General features: G+C 38.6%; 1 protein-coding gene across 2 annotated transcripts in view; it reads right to left on the bottom strand.

The window, feature by feature from the left end:
* The window catches only part of SGCD (sarcoglycan delta), a 1058523-nt gene that overhangs the window by 819321 nt on the left and 214302 nt on the right, over positions 1-24900 (bottom strand). Inside the window, exon 3 of one of the 2 annotated variants that reach the window (XM_060415950.1) lies at positions 2132-2271. The exons of the other annotated variant lie outside the window; for it this stretch is intronic. The gene's annotated coding sequence lies outside the window, so the exon portion shown is untranslated. The remainder of the gene's footprint in view (positions 1-2131; positions 2272-24900) is intronic. 2 annotated transcript variants of the gene reach the window in all.

Below are 24900 nucleotides of genomic sequence, written 5' to 3'. Positions count from 1 at the left end.
CTGGGAAAGATTGAAGGCAGGAGGAGAAGGTGATGACAGAGACAGAGGATGAGATGGTTCAATGATATCACCAACTCAATGGACATGAGTCTGAGCAAGCTTTGGGAGTTGGTGATGGACAGGGAAGCCTGGCGTGTTGCAGTACATGGGGTAGCAAGGAGTCGGACATGACTGAGCAACTGAACTTAACTGAATGATAGTGTCACAAGTTCCTGGTGCCTAGATCATGGTTTCACTCAAATCCCTAGGTTTTTTTGAGCTTGGTTCTTAGCTCTTCCTTATTTCTGTGAGATTTTCAAATAGAAAAACAAATAAAATAACAAATAGATACGGTCACATTCTTTCACTTTCAAACAATGAACTTTATTGTGTATGTGTACTGAGAACATTTAAGATCTATTATCTTAGTAACTTTCAAGCGTATAATACATTTTGCTTAATGACAGTCATCTTACTGAACACTCGTTCCCTAGAATGTATGCCTCTTGTAAGGGAAAGGCTGTACGCTTTGACCCATTTCTCACATCAACTCCCAAGTCCCTGACAACCACTAATCTGTTCTCTGTATCTATGAATTGGGCTCTTTAGATTGCATATATAAGTGAGATCATACAGTAGTTGTCTTACTCTGTATGACTTATTTCACATAGCATAATGCCATAAGGACCATCATGTTGCTGCAACATGGCAGAACTTCACTAGCTTTATGGCTAAATAATATTTCACTGTAATCATATACTACATTTTTTATCCTTGCATCTTTGATCTTATTCCTGATCTCAGAGGAAAAGCTTTCAGCCTTTTACCTTTGAGTATGATGTTAGCTGTGGGCTTGTCATATATGGCCTTTATTATATAGAATTATGTTCTTTCTATATCCAATTTGTTGAGTTTTTAATCACATAAGGATACTGATTTTTAAAAAAACATGTATTCTGTGTATGTCTATCAATATAGTCATATGGTAGTTCCATTTTATTCTATTAATGTGGTATATCACTTATTGAGTCACAGATGCTGAACAATCCATGGGGATATATCAATATTTCATCTGATCATGGTGTATGATCCTTTTAATGTTCTACTAAATTTATTTTGTTAGTATTTTGTTGGAAATTTTTGTATCTATGTTCATCAGTGATATTGGTCTATATTTTTTTTTCTTAGAGTGTCCTTATCTGACTTTGATATCAGGCTAATGCTAGCCTCACAAAATGAGTGTTAGAATATTATCTCTCTTCAATCTTTAGGAACAGTTTTATAAGGAGTGGCATTAATTCTATCAACATTTACCATTTAAATTTACCAAGGAAGCTGTCTGGTCCTCAGTCTTCTTGTTGCTGTTATTGTTGGGAGGTTTTTTTTTTTTGTTGTTGTTGTTTTTTAATTACTGATTCAACCTCCTTACACATTATTGGTCTGATATTATTTTCTATTTCTGCATGACTCAGTCTTAGTAGATGAGATGACTATTTAACCATAGCAAGTTATCCAATTTTTGGCACATAATTGTTCATAGTAATCTCTTATGATAATCACCTTTGTATTTCTGTGATATAAGTTGTAATTTTTCATTTATAATTTTATTTATTTGAGCACTCTGTCCTTTCCCCTTGGTAAGACTAGCTAAAGGTTTTAATTTTGTTTATCTTTCAGAAGTACCTGCACTTAGTTTCACTGAGTTTTCTATTGTTTTCCTATTCTCTACTTCATTTATTTCTGCTCTGATCACTGTTACCTCCTTCCTTCTGCTAACTTTGGGATTATTTGTTCATTACCTCATTTCTTGGAGGTGTAAAATTACATTATTTATTTGAGAGCTTTCTTCTTTTCTTAATGTAGGTGTTAGTACAGAATTATCTTCTGTCCATTCTGATAGGGATTCTGAGGATTTATCAGTGCTCTTCTATGGATACACCTATTTCATAGTTCTTGCTACCCAAGAGGTTTTATGTGGGCATACTTAAGATTATCTGCTATCTCTCTATTCTTCAAAGCTAGGCTGGGTGCAGACAGCCTCACTCTTGTTTGCTTTCCCTGGGGTACTGCATGCTGAGGTGCTTTCTGCCTATGCAACAGAAGCTGAGCAGCTGTCAGGGCCGGCTAGCAGTTTGCAAAGGATTGTACTTACAGCTCTCTGGAGGACACAAGAGGAACCAGCCACAGGATTCAGGTCTGTGTCAATGAGGCATGTGGAGCACAGGGTGTGACTATGTGCCAGCACAGGGAATCCACAGGTCAGGTGTCCTTAGCTGCTCATAGGCAGGCTTCCTGATGGAATCCATGAAGTGGTTAGTAGGATCTACCTTCCTTTTGATGCCCTCTAAGAACCCTAACTGTTGTTCTCCTAGCCCCTCCCTGCCCCCAGTTATGCAGCACATCTTAGCATTCTGGATGGAACAAGAACAAAGTGAGCTACTTTGGCAGTATCTCTTATAGCTGGGAAGCCAGAAGTGCACTCACAAGCTCTCAGTTTAACCCCTGAAAGAAATCATAGGTCAAGAAGGTCTCTTTTGGCACTGCACTCCGCCTCCTTGGAAGGAGGTGAAACTGCTATTCTGACTCTTCTCAATGTGTCTAATCTTGGATTGTTTTTGTTTCAATAGTGTGCTCAAACATCTCCACTGGACACCCTGACTTCCCCAAAGTCATTCATAGGTGAATAATTGTCAGAATTGTGGGTTTGGAGGGGAGGATGGTAGAAAACTCCTACCATTTTGCTGATGTCACTCCTACAATGAGTTTTAAATGACACAGTCTCCTCTAGAAATAACTTGAAGATGGCTGATAGAATAATATTAATGGTTAAATTTTAATTAAATATGCAAAACACAGGCTCTGGGGAAAATGCCTTATAGGCATCATATCATTTTAACCTTCTCAAAACCTTCAAGACAAGTAATCCATTTTGCAGCTGAGAAAGTTACAGCTTAGAATGGTTAACTGCCCACCCAAGGATGCACTCATGGAAATGGCATAGCTGTCAATTGTATCTGAAGCCAAAGCCCATACACTTGACCATTTTGCATGAGATTGTTAAGAATGGGATTCATTCATTCACTCATTCATTCATGTAATAATTATTTACTGGACATTTATAGTAGGCTAGCTTCTGTTCTAGAAATGGGGAAAGATAAATAATTCTCTGTTTGTGGACTTACATTTCAATGATGGAGATAAACAACAATAGTAGAAACCAAATAATTAAGCATTAAACTTTCAGATAATAAATATAAAGCAGGAAACTGAAGGCGGCTAAGGAAATATAGTGAAATAGAGGTGGTATTGATATTTGGTAAAAGAGTCAGAAACCATGTAGGCATTTGAGACAGACACAAATGTTAAGTGTTATTATCTCATTCCTGAATATTTAACTGGAAGGACTGATGCTGCAGCTGAAGCTCCAATACTTTGGCTACCGGATGAGAAGAGCCAACTCACTGGAAAAGATCCAAATGCTGGGAAAAGACTGAAAGCAAAAGGAGGAGACAGCAGCAGAGGATGAGACAGTTAGATAGCATCACCAACTCAATGGACATGAATTTGAGCAAACTCCAGAATAGAGTGAAGGACAGGGAACCCTGGCGTGCTCCAGCCCATGGGGTCACAAAGAGTCGGACGTAACTTAGCAACCAAACCACAAACAACTTCTTCCCTCGGAGAGGGGTGAGTCTAAAGTGTCTGAGCCACAAAAAGTCATGTGTAGCTAGAGAAAAGTGAGAGGGGATACAGGTAGAGAGTAGTCAGGCTGATAGGCAGGGCCAGATGATATGAAAACTTTGGAGTCTGGCTTTCACTTGTAGTCCTGTAAGTGGTTTATCCTTAGGAGATTCACTAAGCCTTCCTGGACTGTTCCCTTATTTATAAAACAAGAATGTAAGAAATGTGGGAGCAGAGACCCGAAAGGTCCTTTCTAGCCTTGACATTCTGTAGTGAGACAGAGAAAATGATGGATGATAAGGAAAAGGCAAAAACTGAATAATGAATCCAGTCACTGAGGGTGGTCACCTTGAATGTCTCCACCTTTTTGCATATGAGTTGATGTAAGCCTTTATAAATAAAGCTACTCTTTTCAAATATTGTAGGTTCATCTGATAACCATGTTTGTTTCATGATTCATTAAGTAAAAGGAGATAAGCCAAATGCCCCTGGCATTCAAATCAAGGAAATTAAAAACATTTGGAAAATCAATGCAAAATTCTACCACTCTGGTGAAATATTTTGATCTGATGATGGTTCAGTGTGAGACAGTTATTGAATACCTCTATTGAATTGAATTCTTCCAGAAAAAAAAAATAGCTCCTAGGACTGATGGTTTTGGGTGTAATTCAAATTATCTTTGAATTAAAATGAGTCAAAATAATCCATGAAATGTCCTATTCAGAATATAAAGCAAACCTAAATATTAAACCTAAATATATTTCTTGTGATTATTCCTAGTGATACAAACTTTGCTGAGGAAAATACCTTTGGATTTTGTATGCTCACAAATAATGCCAAGAGCCAGGCTAGCTTCCCAGGGTGTCCAAGTTCTAGAAAATTTATTCATTCCTTCAAGAAACTTACACTCTAGAGAAACCTGCAGTCCGGAAATAATTAAATGTATGAATTAAAAGCATGAAAAAGGTACTACAATGAAATAGTATTGTATCAGAGGTATAAATGATAGGCGGATAGAGCCATTCACTAATGTCAAGTTGGAGAAGAAGCTAATGGCACAAACACACACAGTAAGTGACTGAAAGTAAGTGTGAACCCATTTCCTGATTCAGAAGCTATACATCATTTTGCCAAATGAAATACTAAGAATAGCAAACATTTCCAGAATTATTATGAACCTGGAATTTATTCAGTGCCAAAAAGCTAAATATATTTGCATATATTTAATTAAGAGAATGCATTATTTAGCAGGATACCAAAAACACCTGCTCAACAAAACTAGATCATTTTGCTTCATTTCTTCAACAACTCTTATGCAATTAACAACAAAAAAAAAGCCTACAATGCTTATGTCTCCTATAGAAACAATTATATAAAAGACAGTAAATGAAAATAACTACAAAGGATACAGAATATTTCTGGTACATATGTAACTGAGCCTATTTAGATTAAAAAATATTTGCAGACAAATATTTATTAATATAATGTTAGAGTAGAAAAAATAATCCATTAAGCAGCTGAAGCAATTTTGAACAAAGTAGTCATTTGAATGTTTTCTACTTCTATTTTCTTATAACCTCTCATGGAACTCAGACTATAGAGGCTTATAATAAGTTTTTAACCATTGCAAATAACAACAAAAAAAAGGTTTTTAACCTTAAAAAGCTTTTATAAAGCTAAAATATGATAATACATTTGACTTTTTTCACATATCACATGATTATTTAGTTTAGAGACATTCCCATCATCAGCATACAAAAAAAAAAAAAAATCAACATGCAACCACTTGCAAATGTTAAGCTATTCTAATCATCAGGGAAAATGTGAGTACCTTCGTAACAATAAATGAGAAGAAAGGAAAAAAACTAAAAAAAAAAAAAAGTAACTCTAGAATCAAAGCCTCAAAACAAGATTATAAAAGTTTTATCAAAAGATCTGATACAAATGTCAGAGATTTGATTACTATGATGGTTCTCATTGGAATGTGACCTTTCACCTCAAAATCATTCCAAGTAATGAGGGCAAGAATATCTTAACCCTAAAGTTTTCAGTGACTCCCAACAGTCAGGCATGAGAATTGTCCCTGAAACTAAAAAATGTGTGAGTGAGAATGGACTTACTCTTTAGATCATCTATCTCAGCTTCCTAAATTATGATATTTAGAAAGCATGTTCGTTTTAGCCATCATAAGTGTAGAACAAAACATTATTAAGAATCTGTGAGCTTACTAGACCTCTATAGATGCCTAAGCACCCAGTCTACCCCATTCTTGAGGATGACGCTCATTGACCTACAGAAGGGAGCATTCAAAAAAAAAAACATTCATTCTATTTTCATGGCTGAGTAGTATTCCATTTTATGTGTGTGTGTGTGTGTGTGTGTGTGTGTGTGTGTATACACATATTCTTTATCTTCTTTATCCATTCATCTGTTGATAGATATTTAGTTTATTTCCATGTTTTGGCTACTGTGAATCATTTTTCTATGAATACAGGGGTGCATGTATCTTTTTGTAAATCAACTATACTTCAATTTTTTAAAATTGGTACCATTTTCTAGATTCCATATATGTGTGTGTTAATATATGATATTTACATTTCTCTGACTTCCTTCACTCTGTATAACAGGTTCATCCACACCACTACAAATGACCCAATTTCATTCCTTTTATATGGCTGAGTAGTATTCCATTGTATATATGTACCACAGCTTCTTAATCCATTCATCTGTTGATGGTTGACTCCATGTTTTAGCTATTGTGAATAGTATTGCTATGAAAATAGGGGTGCATGTATCTTTTTGTAAATCAACTATAGTTCAATTTTTAAAAACTGAACTTTTTATTGACCATCACACTCGAGCCATATCACAGACCAATTGTATGCTTTGATAACTAATGTCCTCTCCATCTCCCTCTCTGTCCTCCAGCCACAGAAATTACACTTTGCCTTAGCAATATTCCTAAGAGGTTAGGCAAACTCCTCCCACCTTAGTTGTGGAAGTTGTTCAGCTCATTCATCTCAGATCTTCATGTCTCCTACACATTCTCTAAGTTCTTAAGAGAGTTCTTAGTTAAGACTAAGCCACCTGTCATCACTGTCTTGTGCAAAAGACTCTTTAAGTTGTACGAAGGTTTTTGTAGGGATCAGGCACTTGCTCCAAACCATGAGAAAAACAAAGACAAATGGAGGACTGAAAGAATCTCTTACATTCACAGGGCATAGGGAAGGTACATGTAACCACCTACTGTCAAAGGGAGAGTGTGCACTGGTGAGTATAAGCAAAGTACTATCAGAACATAAAGAGAAGAACACGATGGTCAATATAGAGGACTCTAAGGAAGTTCTGCATAAAAAGGATCTTGAGTATTAAGGGACATAGATTTTTCTTGATGGAAAAGGAAGAGCAGCATATTCTAAAAGGGACTAAAATAAGTGACTACATGTTCCCACTGAATATGTAGAATGGAAATGGTACATAATCGGGTAGCATAGCAGACACATAAGCACTACTGGTTGCATGAATTATTATTAGGTAAAGGCTATGGAGCAGTGAGTGAGGGTAAATAACACCTGGAAAGAAGTTGAATATATGGAGAAAAGCTTTGAAGTGTGTGCTAAAAAGAGAAGATTCCATCTTGGAAGCAGTAAGAGTCGTGAGAAGTTTTTCAGAGTGGAAGGATCCAGATCTATGTTTTAGGAGGGGAAATGTGGGAATGGGTAGGGCAGAAGAGATTAGCAAGGGAGATGATTTCAAGAGCTCAGCTACTTTGTGTGAAGACTAAAAGTGATGAGTAAATGAAACAGAAGCAAATAAGAGGGAGTGATATTTGATAGGGAAATATGAGGTTAATTACAAGTCTCTGTGAAAGGATATGGGAGATGGAGACAGGGAGAATAAAAATGTTTTCTTTTCTGAATCATTGGGCTCATACAAAAGCATTCGCTGAGATGAGGATGCCTGCTGTTCTATAGAAGACATTCTCTCATTCAAACTGAAAAGCAAATAAATGCACAGGGACTTGAGGTGATCCCATCGGGAGAAAATCAGGCCTGGCCTCATGGCACATATTGTCTTATCACCCAAACTTGCATCAAGATTTCAAGTCTGAAAATAAATACATTTATACCAATTAAAAAGAGAAAAAAATTCAGTAATATCTGTCACAAATGTGGAATTAGATAAGAACTGGAAGGTCACTAGGGAATCAGAATTGGGAAAAGAAAAATGATTTTTCTGTTCATTTTATACCCTTCTGTACTGTTTGAAATTGTTATAATGAATTGAAATTATTAACTTTAAAAATAAAGATTACATAATAACTAAAAATCCATTCCAAGTTCAATAGACCCAAAAACCCAATCTCAAAAGGATTCAGAATATAAAGAGAATTCATGTACATTGTAAGGATGTCATAGAGGATATTTGCTTCCTGTTGTTGCATAAAATACATTTAATGTATTTGTCCTGGCACTTGGTAGAAAATTTCAGAGAGAAAATCCAATTTTTCGTTATTTTCTTTGCTTGTTATTGAATGTGAAACCGTGAAGACATTCATACTTTCTTTCATATGGACTGTATGTTTTTTTTTTCTTTTCTTTAAAAGCATACAGACAAACCACATTTTGTTTTTTATAAATCAAGATCCAATTGAGCAATACATAATGTCATCCAAACTTGATATCCTCCTGTGAAGAAGCAACTCAATTTCTGTATGTGTAATTCATTTAAAAAGCCACTACCACAAAGAACCTTTCCCTATAACTTCTATATTAAAGAGAGCCACCTAGGGAATGCTCCAGCAAACAAATAGCTACATTCCTTCTTTTTTTCCCCCCAAGCTCCTCAATAGCAACGGTCATGAAGTAATACTGGTGAGAGTGCATATTACTCACAATTGTTTCCTTATGCCTATTTTACGGACATGATATTTTATTCTAGAATACTGCAGACTTCTTTTTCCATGAGTATGCCATTTTTTACTTTTTAATTCATGTGTATTTGTTCTGATAACAAAAGTAAGTTCAATGTAGAAAGTTAAGAAAATATTTTTACAGTGTAAAGAAAATTTAAAGTACTGAGAAAGGAAGGATGGATGGAAAGGGGGGAGGGAGAGATAGATGAAGGGAAGAGGAAAGGAGGCAGGGAGAAAGAAAGAAAAAGCAGCCTCTGATACTCAGAGTCAGACCTACCACTCACTGCTGGCCATGATATTTTCCTGTTGAATATAAACTATCATACAAAATACCAGCCCCAGACAAGATCAGTCTAAGACCGTGATAAAATGAGGCTAATCAAGGCTACTTCACAATTTTGTCTCAGCACAGATGAGTACAAAGTCACTGTACCTCCCACAAAATATCAAGCACTCCCTCTTTCATTCAAAATGTATGCCTGCTACTTCTTTACCAATTACATCTCTATCCTTACCCATCTGCCCTCCCTACAGATAAGACTTATAAAGATGCTCAGTCACAGACCTGCCCCCACTTTCTGATAGCACTTTTGTTTCCCTAGAATCTCCCACAAGTCATCCAACCAAAGCCCAAACTCTGTAATAATCCTTTCTAACACTGTCTTGCTAAGACACCCCATGATCCTCCATGGTGTCTGTCCTCCTTGGCTGTGACTTGTTCAGCTACAGGTACAGTCCCGATGGTCTTTCATTGGCAACACTTGTAATGTTATCACTGCAATATTCTGGAGTATTTCTTCTTTCTCTGCACTGTGACAGATAATAACTAATACTTACTGCATACTTTACCATGCTCCAGTCTCTGTTCTAAGTGCTTTACTCATATCACCTAACTTCATTCTCACCACGACCCTGTGCTTGTGTGTGTGCTAAGACTCTTCAGTCGTGTCCAACTCTTTGCAACCACATGGACTGTAGGCTGCCAGGCTCCTCTGTCCATGGGATTCTCCAGGCAAGAATACTGGAGTGGGTTGCCATGTCCTCCTCCAGGGGATCTTCCCAACCCAGGGATCTAACCCACATTTCTTAAGTCTCCTGGATTAGTGGGCATTTTCTTTACCACTTGGGAATTCCAGCCATTGTTCTGAATACTTTACATTACCTAACTTAATTCTCACCACAACCCTATGAAAAAGATATAATTTCTGTTTTAAAGAAGAGAGACAGAAAAGCAAAAATAAATCAGTTACATGCTTTACATCAAGGATTATCAACCATCACAATATTAACATTTGGGGCTGCATAATTTTTTGGTTTTGAGCGGAGTTGCCATGTGCATTATAGAACATTTGCAATGCACCTGACCTCTGTCTACTAGATGCCAGAAGCAGGTTCTTCTCTCCCCTAGCTCTACTAACAAAGTGTCTCCAGACATCATACATGAGTCCTGGAGACAAAATAACCCCTAGTTGAGAACCCCTGCTTTAAGTGATGGGGAAATACTGCATATAATTTCATTTCTAGGCTTTTTCACTTAAAAACTTATTGTAAATATTTCCAAACATCAACTTGATTTTTAAAAACACAACTTTAAAACCATAAATTTTAAAGGGTATAGAAATGTATACACTTTCATTTATTTAAACATTCCCTACCATGGACTATTTCCTTTGTTTTCCATTTTTTTGTTATTGAAAATAATTCCCTATATAATACCTTTGCACACAAATTGTTTTCTATTTCTCTGACTTTTCTCCTTAGACTCATTTATTAGGAAAAGGAATTATGAGGCCTCAAGGTATTTTTCTTTTCTTTTTTATTTTCTTCAGAAAAAAAAGGTATACCCTTTACTTTGATTTTATGTACCAATTTATTCCACTAAAATAAACAAGATATATATCTCTCTTCCCTGAACAATCTGAGTAAGCTACATTACTACTCTTTTTGCTGATATATGTGTTATCTCAATATTTGCTATATTCAGAGAGTGCCTAATTTGGAACAAGAAATCCAGCATCCAGACTTAAGTAATCACAGGTAGCAAAATACAGAGTGAATGGGATTAAGTGGATGGAAGATGAGGCCTAAGAGACTGTGACCAAGCTTATGAACAATCTTTCATGCCAGATGCAATGGGTTGAATGGGGTCCCTTACAATTCATGTCTATCCAGAACTTTGGAATATAAACTTATTTGGAAATAGGATCCCTGTAGATGTAACTAGCTCAGATAAAGCCATACTGGATGAGGGGTGGGCATAATCCAATGACTGGTATCCTTATAAGAAAACAGAAATTTGGACACAAAATGAAAATGAAACGAAGACACAGACACACACACAGAGAAGGTTACATGAAAACAGAAGCAGAGACTGGAGTGATGCTTCCAGAAGCTGAAGCTTGCTAAGGATTGTCAGCAACCACCAGAGGTTAGGAAGGGTAGAAGGCAGGCTCCTGGCTCCTCCTCCAGAGCCTTCATGAGAGCATGGCTCTGTTGACACCTTGATTTCAGACTTTTGGCCACCAGAACTGTGAGGAAATAAATTTCTTTTAAGGCACTTCAGTTTGTGGTACTTTGTACAGCAGCTTGATAACACTTATACACACAGCATGAGGTTTGGCCTTCACTTTGTCACTGAAAAACCACTGAAGCAAGTTCAGTAGTAAATTGTTAGTAGCCTAAGGGAGGTCTTCCCTGGTGGCTCAGATGGTAAGGTGTCTGCCTGCTATGCGGGAGAACTGGGTTCGATTCCTGGGTTGGGAAGATCCCCTGGAGAAGGAAATGGCAATCCACTCCAGCACTCTTGCCTGGAAAATCCCATGGACAGAGGAGCCTGGCAGGGTACAGTCCATGGGGTCACAAAGAGTTGGACATGACTGAGTGACTTCACTTTAAGGGAGGTCAGTAATCCGCAGGCAGGGGAGGGGGAACAAATGCTTCTTTTATTTTCTAGAAAAGAATAATTACATATGTATGTGTGTACGTGTGCGTTTATTACTCTCACCATAATTTTACAAAAAAAGAGAATATTTTAGCACCAGCATAAGACTGGAAACAAATAAACTTAGACTACGATTTAAATATAATTTTATAATTTCTTCACTTTGCTAAGTACTAATAAAATTTAGTCAGGGAGACTTCCTTGATGGGTCAGTGGTTAAGAATCCTTGCAATGCAGGGGACATGAATCCGATCTCTGATTAGGGAACTAAGATCACACACACCACAGTGTAACTAAGCCCTTCAGCCACAACAGAGTCCCTCTGGAGCTCATTTGTCACAGCTAGAGAGAAACTACTGTGCTGCAAGGAAAGATCCCATGTGCCACAACTAAGACCCAATGCAGCCAGAGGGAAAGAAAGAAGTATAAAAAGGAAAAAAAAAATCAGTCATAAATCAGCACAGTTCTACCCACGGTTCATTACAGCCTGGTTAATTCTAGACTATTCACAAGTTTAACCATCCTCAAAGTCTTCCTTACAGAGAATCATTCCCCCATACAGAGGAAGGTTCCCACAAAATACACCAGCATTATACAAACCTCTGGAAATCAAATGCACTGTCTTGTACCCTCCTGGTATTTTTACATGTTCAACTTACTTTAGTTTATTATAGAATAAATCATGAATAAGGGGAACCCAGGAATTGAACCAGGGTCTCCTGCATTGCAGGTGGATTCTTCACCAACTGAGCTATTAGGAAAGCCCTAAAACAAATTCTGGAGATCCCAAAAATACTAAAATGCAAAAATAAAAGGCACTAAACAAATACTAAGTACTCCTGATAAAGAAATATCTCTTGCATTAGCCAAATCTGTTTGTCCAGTTTCTGTGATGCTTTTTCTTGCTTCTCTAGAACTCTAATCGAAAAAGCAATGACATTCCTCAGTTTCGAGAGCCTGTCACATTAACATATCGATCCAGTGATGGCTTTTCCAAAGGCCTTATACAGAAATATCCATTCATAAGGAGCCTATTATATAAAGAGCATGAAATAAATAAAGAATGGCCATCTTTGTCATTTTTCCAGCTCTTTTTGCTGAAGTAAGGAATCAGTTTTTGTGGTTAAAGGTCTAACAACTTCTGATCTTAACCATTAGTACCAGACAAAAGATGAAGGCTCCACTGATTTACTGCCAAAGTCCAGAGAGGTATTTCATAAATTTGTCTTTAAACCTCTAAACCTTGATAATGCACCCCATTAATATAATAAATTTGAGTGTATACTCCTTAATATATGCACTTCATGGTAAATTACACATGTACTATTATATTTGTATATTATGCACTTTAGAAAACATACAAAATGTTAAAAGGGTGAAATAAAAGTATATAAATACAAAGCTCTTATTGAAGAGCACCTGAATAGTCTTACTCCATGCAGTATGAGAACCCACGTAAGAGATTTTTCTTCTATCACATCAAGGAGCTATACTACTAACAGTGGTGAGTATCACCTGCTTGTGCTGTCCTGTCCCAAATAATAACTATGTTTCATGCTGTATGCTTATGATAATAGCACTCATAAGAGATCGATCTCTTCTCCACTGTACACATTTGTTCATTACCCACTGGAACACTGGGGCATTGTCTGATGTCCACATTTCTCAGTGGGCATTGATTGAGCTGGAGCCTCCGGTGATTTATCAGTCTTTCCAGATGAAATAGTCAACCTCACTTGCCCTCCTTCTCTACAATTTACTTTTCTTTGGGGGCTGACAATACTGCCATTTGGTTGAAAGTACTTGCATGACTTGGTAACAAAATATTTTTACTAGCAAGGGAAAGAAAAGAAGCAAACCCAGCATCTGGGACAGTAACCCAAAAGGCAGTGCTGATAAATACCCCAATACATATAAACTTTAGAAAGTACTTACCAAATGTAATTTTGTAAACTATTAAATTCCTTGGCAACTTCATTTTCCCTTTAATTTTATATTCTGCTCTTTACTAAGCCATTTTAAATTTTAACACAAAAGTAATGTTTTAAAATCATGAGCACCACATAAATGAGTGCCGTTCAGGAGATAATCCATGCTTACCCTATTTCTGTGGGTATTCTCATTACACACAGGACATTGATCACCTAGGTGTAGGAACTTGAGAATTAAGAATGAGGACTCAAATGGGAGATGGGGATTCAGCCAAGTTCCTACCAAGATCCTCATGGGCCAACTGCGGGACTTTGGCAAGTCACTTAACTTCTATGAATCTCATCGAATGCTATCAATTCAAGTACTGAGAACTGGGGACAATTCATGGTTACCAACAGTCTTCTTTCTAAGTCACACCTCAAAGCTCTCATCTTGTGAATCCAGAGCATCAGATCTCAAAGGAGGCCTAGCAATCATCAAACAACATATTAAAAAATGAGGAAACAGAGGACCACAAAGTTTGACCACTTGCCAAACTCATAAAGCTAATATTTTCAAACACCAGAAATAATGGTTTTAAGGAGGAAAATTGTTTAACAAATATATGAATTCTCCCTGAAAGTCCTCAATAAGTCAAGAATTGAACCTGAGTCCCAAGTACAAGTCCACAGCTCTTTGCACAGTATACATCTTTGTCACTAGTCCTTACACATACTAGGTGCTTAAAGCATTCTTGTTAAAATAAGCTGAAGTGTTCTAGCTGAAGGGCTACTTTGAAGCTGTTATCGATTGCATTCTCATCCCTGCCTCTTTAAGCCTAGTGCATTTTCTAAGTATTTTCCAGTGGCTTCAGAGAAGGTTTATACGCATGTGGGTATTTTGCAGCATTGCCTCTGATAATAGGGAGTTTGAATCAAACTCCATCTGTTGCTATAACCAATGTTTATTGTGCAGTTCTTAAAAGGGCTGCTCTCTACGTGAGCTGTTTTCTTTCCAGCTTAAACCGCTGAAATACTCTGAGGCTTCCACCTCCATTTGTGGTTTGCATCTGACCCCTTCCCTCCTCTTCAGCCTCCTCATCTCACCTCTATATCTTTTCAGATTCTTAGCGCACTGTTCCCCAATCATCACTCACACATGCTCAAATCTTCCCTTCACTAAAATCAAGTAAAACAAGGTGAAACATTTCCATTCTGCGCATTCCTTCATTGTACCTCACCTCCCTTCCTTAAGGCACAAACTTCTTAATAAAGTTGTCCGCACACACTGTGTCACTTACTCTGTTTCTGCTCTTACCTTCACCTACTACAATCTGGCTTCTGCCTCCAGAATGCCAACAAAACTGCTTTCCCTCAAATCACAACTGGTCCTTGGTTGTTAAATCCACTTGGCATTTTCAAGGCCTTCCTGACACACTGCATTGTTTTTGGTTTTTTTCATCATCTTTTATTGAGGTATAGTTGATTTACAATGTTGTGTTAATTTCTGCTGTCAAAAAATGACTCAGTCATACATATATTCTTTTCCATTTTGGTTTGTCATAAGATATTGAATAGAGCTCCCTGTGCTATACAGTAGGACTTTGTTGTTTATCCATTCTGTATATAAAAACTTAACATCTGCTAAACGCAACCTCCCAGTCCATTCCTCCCCCAACCCCCTCCCTTTAGGCAACCACCAGTCTGCTCTCTGCGCTGGTGATTCTGTTTGGGTTTCACAGATAGGTTGATTTGCAACACTGTACACTGCTGATGTGCCTTTTTTACCTGGCTCCAGTGACCAGTATTCCTTGAGTTTCCAACCTCCTTAGACACTCTTCATGTCTGGGGCTCCCTTATTTACCTTTACTCCTTAAGTTTTGACATTGCCCTAGGTTCTGTTCTAATTCTTTGTACACAGTGATCATACCCATGACCTCAATGATCTTCTACACAGTAGTGAATGCCAAGTTCGCCTCTCTAAGCCAGGCTTATGGAGACTGCCTACCAGAAAGCTTCACTTATCAGAGTGGTGGGTACTCCAGGGTTCCACCCAGATCCCTTCTTCAGAGCTGGCGTAGCTATCCTACTCTCCCCCATCTACTTGCAATATCGGCCACTAACGGCTCACAACTATGTTCCTCACTGGCTGGAGACAGGCCTATGCTGAGAACTGTGCCATTCAAGTTCTCTTGTGCATTCAAGTTATGCCTTCTTCTGGAAGGCAGGCACAAAAAAATGGTTCATGTGGGGATAGAAAGACCAGGCCCTCTTGCCTCCATGTTCAGTATCAAGAAGTGGCATCCAGAGCTCCAGGTTGAACTGGCTGACTTCTCATCCCACATCTGCTTTTCCCTCTGTCCATTCTTCCTCTCATCACTTACCTATAGGATTATCTCTAATGAGAATTCCCAATAAATCTTCTGTGTTCAAACTCTCCATTTCAGAGTCTCCATTGCACAGAACCATCAATTGAAAACTCACTGCACCCCACTACAAATTTATACAAAATATTTTTCCTTACTTAAAACTTTACTCTTTAATATAAACCGTATCTAAAAAAGTCGTATCAGGACTCAGGGGCAAATGCAGAGATCTCCAAACAGCTATATTTTCCTTAACTTGTCAGGCTTGAGCAGAGGTTAAACCAGCCTGGCCCTTCCCAGATCCCAGTCAATTCTGTTGGAAATTGTCTGCACTTCATTCAAGGGCCTAATTCAAGCATAATCACAGCTTCTGCCTCCTTTTTCCATCTACTGCAAGATTTACCATCTCAGTATATGGCACCATCATGCACTCAGATGATCAGGTCACATACTCAAGAATCATCCTTAATTCTTCCCCATATCTCAACTACTCACCAAGTCATATCAACCCCATTTCCCCAATATCTTTCAGGTTAATCTTTTTTTTTTTCCTCTCCATTTTTACTATAACTTCCTTATTTAAGGAAAACATTTCCTTTCCAAGACTACTGCAGGACATCTCAACCAGCAAGCCAGGGCTAGAAGTTGATCATCTCACCCCTGGGCTGGCTTATGGAGCCTGAGGTTGGCAGGACATACTGTTATAGAAACTCATGTCCATATGCCCATCACACAGTGAGGCCAAACAATACCAAAATATTGGAATTTGGAGCAGAGACAGGTTTATTAAAGGCCGCAGAAGGAGATGGGTGGCTCATGCCTTAAAAACCCCAAATTCCCCAAAAGCTTTCAGAAAAGCCCTTTTCTAGGAAAGGTGAGAGAGATGCATGTGAACTTCTTGGTGTCAGATCCTTTGTTCTTGAGGTCAGGTCACAGTCAGCTAATCATGTTCCTATAAATCTTCACCAAACAAATGTTATTCTCTGTTCTGAAAAGAAAGGGCAATGTCACAAGACACAACTTTCACCCTCTGAGGTCCTGGTTTTGGCTCAGAGGAGGCAGAGCCCAGCTAGCAGTGCCCTCAGTGCCAGGTCACCAAACCCTGCCCACCTGTCATTGCTGAGGGAGCTAGATGCCTAGGACCCAACTGGCCCTCAAGTTTCTCAAACCACTGGCACCATGGGGGCAGGTTTCTCAGACTATGATCCAGGTAGACAGCTGTTGTCATTAGGTTGCAGAGACAGGGATAAGGGAGAGGTCCACTGCCACCTCACGGTCTGGGCCTGGCCAGTGTGTGGACTCGGCATGGGCTCCAGAGCCCTGCAGGACACAGCCCCCAACCTGTTCCCTGGGCCCCAGCTCACCTGATGACCCAAGCTGAGGAGAGAAGGTCAGGATCCGCCTCTTACCTCACTCTCAGCCTGAAGACCACCTCTCCTCTGACTGTTGGATGAAATTAGCCCGCTTGTGCTTAGTCGCTCAGACATGCCCAACTTTTTGTGACCTCATAGACTATAGCGGGCCAGGCTCCTCTGTCCATGGGATTCTCCAGGCAAGAATACTGGAGTGGGGAGCCATTCCCTTTCCAGAGGATCTTCCCAATGCAAGGATAGAACCGATACTTTCTGCATTGCAGGTGGATTCTTTACTGTCTGAGCCACAAGGGAAGCCCAATGGGCTCACTGTTGCTGCTGCTGCTGCTGCTGCTGCTGCTGCTGCTGCTGCTGCTGCTGCTGCTGCTAAGCCAATTCAGTCGTGTCCGACTCTGTGCGACCCCATGGACAGCAGCACACCAGGCTCCCTCATCCCCGGGATTCTCCAGGCAAGAACATTGGAGTGGGTTGCCATTTCCTTCTCCCAGGCATGAAAGTGAAAAGTGAAAGTGAAGTCACTCAGTTGTGTCTGACTCTTCACGACTCCATGGACTGCAGCCTACCAGGCTCCTCCGTCCATGGGATTTTCCAGGCAAGAGTACTGGAGTGGGTTGCTATTGCCTTCTCCAATGGGCCCACTAAGGGTCACTTATTGACAATTGGTCACTTGATAGAGGGGCCTACTGCTGTGTCAACCAATGGCTGAGCAGGACCACTAACGGTCATTTATTGACATTTGGTCGCTTGGGGGAGGGGCCCACTGCATTACCGACCCATGGATAAGCAGGACCACTAACAGTCCCAGGGTAACTGCTGCCTGGTAACAGGGTGTGGAGTAACGGCACATACTAACAACTGCATGCTAAGGGCTGTGCACAGCCAGGCTCTATTATAACATCACTCATTTCCATCTATCCAAGAATAACCTCTCAGGCTTCCAAATTACCACCAGAGTCCTGCCATTTGTCATACAATATTATCATTTTCTGTCTATGTCTTGCTGCAAAAAAAGACAAGAAACTGCTCTTGCCACTTAGTCCCAGTTGGTCCCTCTGCCACAGGTTTCCTCTTCCCTATGCTAGATGATAAGTCCACAGGAACTCAGTACTTTTTTTGTCTTTCTGTTTCCCAGAGTTCAGCCTAACACTGGCATATAGTAGTCACCAAATATAATATTTATTGAATAAATCAATAAACTAGTCAATCCATCCTCCAAAAGAAGTAATGAAGCAGAGTTTGAAAAGGTAAAGTGGTAATAATGAAATAAGAATAGGAAAGGAAAAGAAACCAGTTTCTCATCTTTCCAACAATCTTGTGATGGGTGCTGAACTGACTGCTACAAAGAAAAATCTATTTCTCATAAGAGAAATGTTGGTAAAGTTCTGGAAAACAAGGTTTTAAATTACAGCCACATTTTGTCCTATTTAGTGTGTAATCTCTAAGAGGGTTTATAATACCAGCTTGTGCAATGAAATAGTTCACCTGGCAGATGAATCAATAGACACAAATTAACAACAATAATTAAGGAGGAGAAAGTAGGCAGGAGACAGAACTAGAATTGCTAAGTAAACTTCATTTGAGGCAAATTCCTCTCTGGAATGGAAGTTTTATACCTTTGGTCCTGCTTGTGCATTATAACTCTTTTTGATAGTGGAAAAGCACTGGTCAAAAAGTGGAAAAGTAATTCCTCATGTCCCGGCTCAACCATGTACTAGGAAGGAACTTAACTTCTTTGAACTCACATGTCTTTGCCTGCAGGAAGAAAGGATTAGACTGAATGGTGTTTAGTTCCACTTCCAGCTCCAAAATTCTATTCTGATATGTCCTATGTTCTTTTTAGTTCTCTGAAAGTGTTAGTCACTCGATCATGTCTGACTCTTTGGGGACCCCATGGACTGTAGCATGCTAGGCTCCTCTATGAATGGGATTTCCTAGGCAAGAATACAGAAATGGGTAGCCATTCCCTTCTCCAGGGGAACTACCTGACCCAGGAATCGAAGCAGGGTCTCCTGCATTGCAGGTGGATTCTTTACCAGCCGAGCTACCAGGGAAGCCCTGGTTCTCAGAACATCTGCCAGTTCTCTGAATATCTGCCAATTCACTGTTTTCTGAAAACAGGAAAATGAATTCAAACCAGCTAGTGTTTTGTTAGTGTTATTTAAAAATAAACTTCATAATAGGGATCAGGAAACTACTCCATGGAAGCAATGCATATCAGCAAGCTGGAAGCTTTTTATAAGCACCAATTTCAGCCTTCTTCATCTCTTAAAGTATGTGTTTCAAACAGGAAAGATAATGAGAGACTGGACATACTTATTTACCAAGCTGATCTATGGAAGAAAAGGAGAAAATAAAACATGGAAATTTAGACAACTGTTGACTTAAGGGATCACAAAATAAAGACGTCTCAGAAACTAGATCAGAAATAGAAATCCTGGCTACTGGCAAGTAATAACGGGATCTAACCAAGGATTGATTATCCTTCCTCTTCCACTACCTTGTTCCTATTAGGTAGAGATGAGGTAGATAAGGCAAGTTTGGTGTTCTAGAAGTATATGGCCTCACTTTCCTGTATAAACTATATCATATCACTTTACCCATTTATAAGCTCTGTTCTGGCTATCTATATTTACTGGTTAATTTCCAGGAGACCAGTATTACTATTTTCTTTTTCTCTTGCTTAAAAGAGAGGCACATTCATATCAAAATGTTTATATCCTGAGCAAATATATTTTTCATTCTTTTGAGGGGGTGAACTATGAAAGAGAATCACCTGAATAAAATTTGGACCATTCCTAAGATGTGGCCATCTGGCAAATGCCTCGAGGCATTAGAATTCAGTTATGAGTTAGAGATCAAGAGAAATGTAGCCAAAAAAATATAACTCAAACATATGCTCTTCCTAACAAAGTAAATAAAACCATTAATTCCTACTTTAAGAGAATTCTCCTCCGCAACCAGACACACTGAAAGAAGCCCAAGGGCTCTTTGAAAAAGTCTTACTAGTGGTAACATTAGAGGAGCTCTGGCCCTTTGCAAAAGAGTAGGCCCTTCATTGGGAATAAACACATCTTACTGCCAACCTTTGTAGAGGTGCACACCCTTGGCCATCTTTCCACCAGAACAGATTAGCCACATGAGAGAAGACTGAGTTCTCTACTGAGAAGCTATCTTAAAGTCTGGCATATCAGTATTTCTAGGAGCAAAGTTGCCAGTGATCTTTCATTTGCTATTTAGAAAAGTTTATTTTCCAGATGCCCAGGATGCTGATGATGTTTCCGTTAAAAACATATTCCTTAACTCTCAAACCTCAACTTTGCTCAATAACTTTACTCTAAGTAGCAAAATGTATAATGAGAAGAGCAAGCCTTACATTATCTATTCTCTATGGAAAAGACCATACAACCAACTTGTTAGTTGCTGTTGATTTGCTTCTGGGGACGCGACAAAGGCGGCAAAGGCCTGGGGAAAGGCGGCGCTAAGCGCCACCGCAAGGTTCTGTGCGACAACATCCAGGGCATCACTAAGCTATCCACCTCCTGGTTCGTCGTGGTGGTGTGAAGCGCATCTCTGGGCTCATTTACAAGGAGACCCACGGGGTCCTGAAAGTGTTTCCGGAGAACGCGATCCGGGACGCAGTCACCTACACCGAGCATGCCAAGCAGAAGACTGGCACCGCCAGGGATGTGGTCTACGCTCTCAAGCGCCAGGGCCGTATCCTCTATGGTTTCGGCGGTTAAGCTTTCCGATTTGCCCTCAGGAGCTTGATTTTTTTGCAACCAACTTGCATTCACTCTTCACCAGTCCTGCAAGGCGGGTCTATACCACTAGCAATCTCATTTGACACCAAGGGAACCTTCTCAAGCCGCACTATCCACCCAGAGGAAGTCAAGGTAATCCGTCTCAAGTAGTAATGGGTAACAAATTCTCCATTTGGCCATGAGCAAACCAAGTTCAGAGGTGAGATGTTTCACCAAAGATCACTGCAAACAGGAGGGGCATATGTCCAGGGGCTAGAAGATAAAGTTATGGCCAAAATGTCAAATTCAAAGGCAAGCAGTGGTTTACATTTAATGACTCATTTTACCTTCATTATATGAGACTTGGAACTGCTCAATACAGATGTATTTTTTTAAAGGACAAGGAGAAAAGTGCAAAATAAATTTTAAAAATAACAAAACATTGCCCCCCCCCCCAAAAAAATGGGAAAAAGAAAAGTCATAAAAGAGCAAGAGGGTCACAGTTTAAACAACAGCAAATAGAAGGAAGCCAAGCAATAGGCTGGCTAGATAATTATAGACAAGTCATTTCACTTCCCTGATTATCTTTCAAAGATTCTAGAATGCACATATTACTCCTGTGGACATCTGTAAGAAGCTTGTAAAGTGACAACACTGAAATCTGAAAAAGTCTGAATGTCCCATAATTGCAAGCTGTTACTATTACCAACATTCCAATCCAATTCAACTTCCTTTCCCTGAAATTCTGAATGTAAACTTGAAACATAACCAAAGCCAACTTTTCAAACTTTCCTCAACAACAAGGCATCCTCTGTAGCCCTAATATTACATATCTCCTAGAGTTAACTTGAAAGAAACAAGAAATGAGGTTGGAAAAATGAAGATCAATACAGACCTGATGTTCATAATAAATCCAAGTTCAATGTGGGACAACTCCTAAACCCTATCTGTCAAAAAGGAGATTATCATTGCCCATGATAACCAGGAAAGTCGGGCAACCTGTGGTGAAAACTCAAGATCAGTGACCTCTTGTCACACTGTACTGAAAATCATAACTTAAGATTTTTAGAAACTTTAAAACACTAGTCAACTAAAATATAAGCAGAATAAACCCAAGTTATTTCTGAAACAATTTATATCACATCCAACTTCTGTTTTATCTTTTGTTATTGATCATAAGATTTTTCACTTCCTCCCAACCCCACCCTTCTCATCCCCACCCCCCATGCTCCAATTAAAAACAAACTTAAATACGGCTCACAGGAAGTAAAAGGATTCTGTTGGGAAACAGTAAAACAATGGCACATATCTTCTTTGTTTTCAGGGTGGGTCTGTGTATGCATCTCTGTATGTTTCACACTTGCTAAGAACTTAGTTTGTACAATGAATATATGGCCTTTCGGGCTTTGTCAAAAGGGCTCCTTAACCAAAGATAATTAATTCTGTTAACTATTTTTCTTTAACACATATATAAAGATACCAACCACTTATGCCCAAGGGGAGCTGCCACCTCCTTCTGCTTCCCTCTGTCTTCCATATACCAATTCTGGCACATTGTACCCACGGTGCAGTCAAGGTGGGACTCAGCTTTCACTCCTGAGGAAGTCTTCCCAAGCCTATTTTTGGAACTGCCATCCAACATTATGTGACATATATTAAATGTACTCATGTCCCACTTTAAATGTGTGTGTGTGTGTTGCTACAAAGATTTTGCAATGTTTTAAATAATTCAGTTTTTGAACTTTGGTTATAAGTAACTTATTTTCTCAGGGATTATTAAGAAGTGAGAAAATCTAACTTACAAACTGTTTTCAAATGTAATATAATTTTTCAGAGCTTAGCATGGAGCAAAACATGAAACTGGTACAATATTATGTTTCACAAACATCTTTTTAAACTTTTCATTTTATATTGGAGTATAGCTGATTTACAATGTTGTGATAGTTTGAGGTGGACAGCAAAGGAATATACATGTATTCTCGCCCTCCCATCAAGGCTTCCACATGACATTGACCTGTTCTTTGTGTTATAAAGTAGGACCTTGTTGGTTATCCATTTTAAATATAGTGTGTACCTGTCAAAATTTAATTAAGTATTGGCTAATTTTGATTTTTCATATTTCATCTGTAGCCACTGATTTATACATCTTTGTCCATGCCTTGTGCCTATTACTCTCATCTTCAGGGTCTTATATGTAGTTAACCTGTGTTTTATTTTATTATCATATACTTAGGCCTGTATTATTTAAACCATGCATTCTAAATGAGGGAAATTATACCCCTAAGAGGATGAAAACTGGTTACTGAGGAATTAAAAATCTTACTAAAATTGTGTATGAAGCACACATATACAGATAGAACATAAACAGAGAGTAGATCTGTAATATAAATTTCCATGGAGTAGGGGGCAATTAGAAAAAAAAATTCTGGAAAAGCTCTTGGGGAACATAAGAGCAAAAAGGCTGAGAAATACTGCTTTGGATTGTACTCATGTGCTTTATATACATCTGTTTGATTTTCCTAATGCAGCTGAAGCTATTTAAGAACAGGGATTACATCTTCTACTTTTCCTGAATGTTTATACCACCTGCTCAAAGGTTCCAACTTTTTTTGTTTTCCACCCTCCTGAGAAAACATTGCAGTCTAATTTTATGCAACTTTGAATTATGCAAATATGAAAGAATGTCATAATAAATACCCAAGGTTCAAAATGTGAAAGAATGAACATTTCTTCAGACTAGAAATTTGACAAGAATTGCCTGGCTTCAAAGCTGGTAAAAGCCACGTGAATTGAAAGTCAAGTTTACTGCCAGGCGGTAGCATTCTAAGCATAGAAATTGCTTCTATCTTTTGTAGGGGACAAATTATGTGTAGGAGAAGGACACTTCTCTCCAATAAAATATTTGTTTTCATTTCAGAATCTATTGAAGAATACATGCAGTGAGTCAATATATAACTATTATGATTGTATTTGTCTTTATAATTATATATAGTATATAACTATAAAAATTATATATACCAAAAAGTAAGTTTGGAGATGCCTGAAAAAAATCTGTGTAACTATTACACATAAACTTATACAGCAGAGTCTATTTTGGCCATTAAATTATCATGTTCACTTTTCTTTATTGCCTATGGCCAAGGATATGGTTATCACTGTGGCAGGGCTATCTGCCATGTGGGATACTGACTTGACTAGACTTCAGACTACATGTACCACTGGGGACAATCAGCAGAAGTAAGAGCCAAGAAGCACACATTGATGTCATCTAGAACACTGGGTTCTCTGCACCTGGCCCAGTGCTTGGCATTTAGTAGAAATGAAAATGAATTATTTGTTTTTTATTTTTTATTTTTATTTTTTGAAAATGAATTATTTGTTAAATGGATGTAAGATCTTGGTCACAGCCTTGCAGTAACATTCGATGTTGAAGGGCAACCAAATGCCTATTGTTTGCCTATATAGCCCCATTTATTACAGAAAGACATTTATAACTTCATGAAAATGTGATGCCAAACCTGTTGACGGGCTTCCAGGACACTTTGAAAACCACAACAGTGATATCAATATAAGGCACAATACAGGGAAAGGAAGACCCAAGCTCAGGTTTCCTTCCATTCACTCTCACTCAGACTTGGAGCAAGTCGCTTGTGTCTCTGCACCTTGATTTGCCCATTAATAAAGTGCGGGCATTGGATAAGTGGCCCCAAAGGACCAACAGAGTTTGAAATTTTATGAGTTCTATACTCAATAAAAGCTTATCAGCAATTTCTTATGGTCTGTTCTGTTCTGGGTTTGAATTTCCAACCTATATTCCTAAGCCCAATAAAGAAGAATCTGTTTTAAAAGTCCTAATATTTTTGCCTCTGAATTTTGCATGGTAAGCAGAGACTAAATTCCACCACGCGTTTACAGTATTATGACCTTAGATCATTAAAAGAAAAAAAAAGAATTTACCTTCACATGTAATTCAATGTAATAAGCATAAGTTTTGC

The sequence above is a fragment of the Ovis aries genome, chromosome 5 (assembly GCF_016772045.2).
Source record: "Ovis aries strain OAR_USU_Benz2616 breed Rambouillet chromosome 5, ARS-UI_Ramb_v3.0, whole genome shotgun sequence".
NCBI classification, from domain to species: domain Eukaryota; kingdom Metazoa; phylum Chordata; class Mammalia; order Artiodactyla; family Bovidae; genus Ovis; species Ovis aries.
This window is presented reverse-complemented; position numbering and strand designations above follow the sequence as displayed.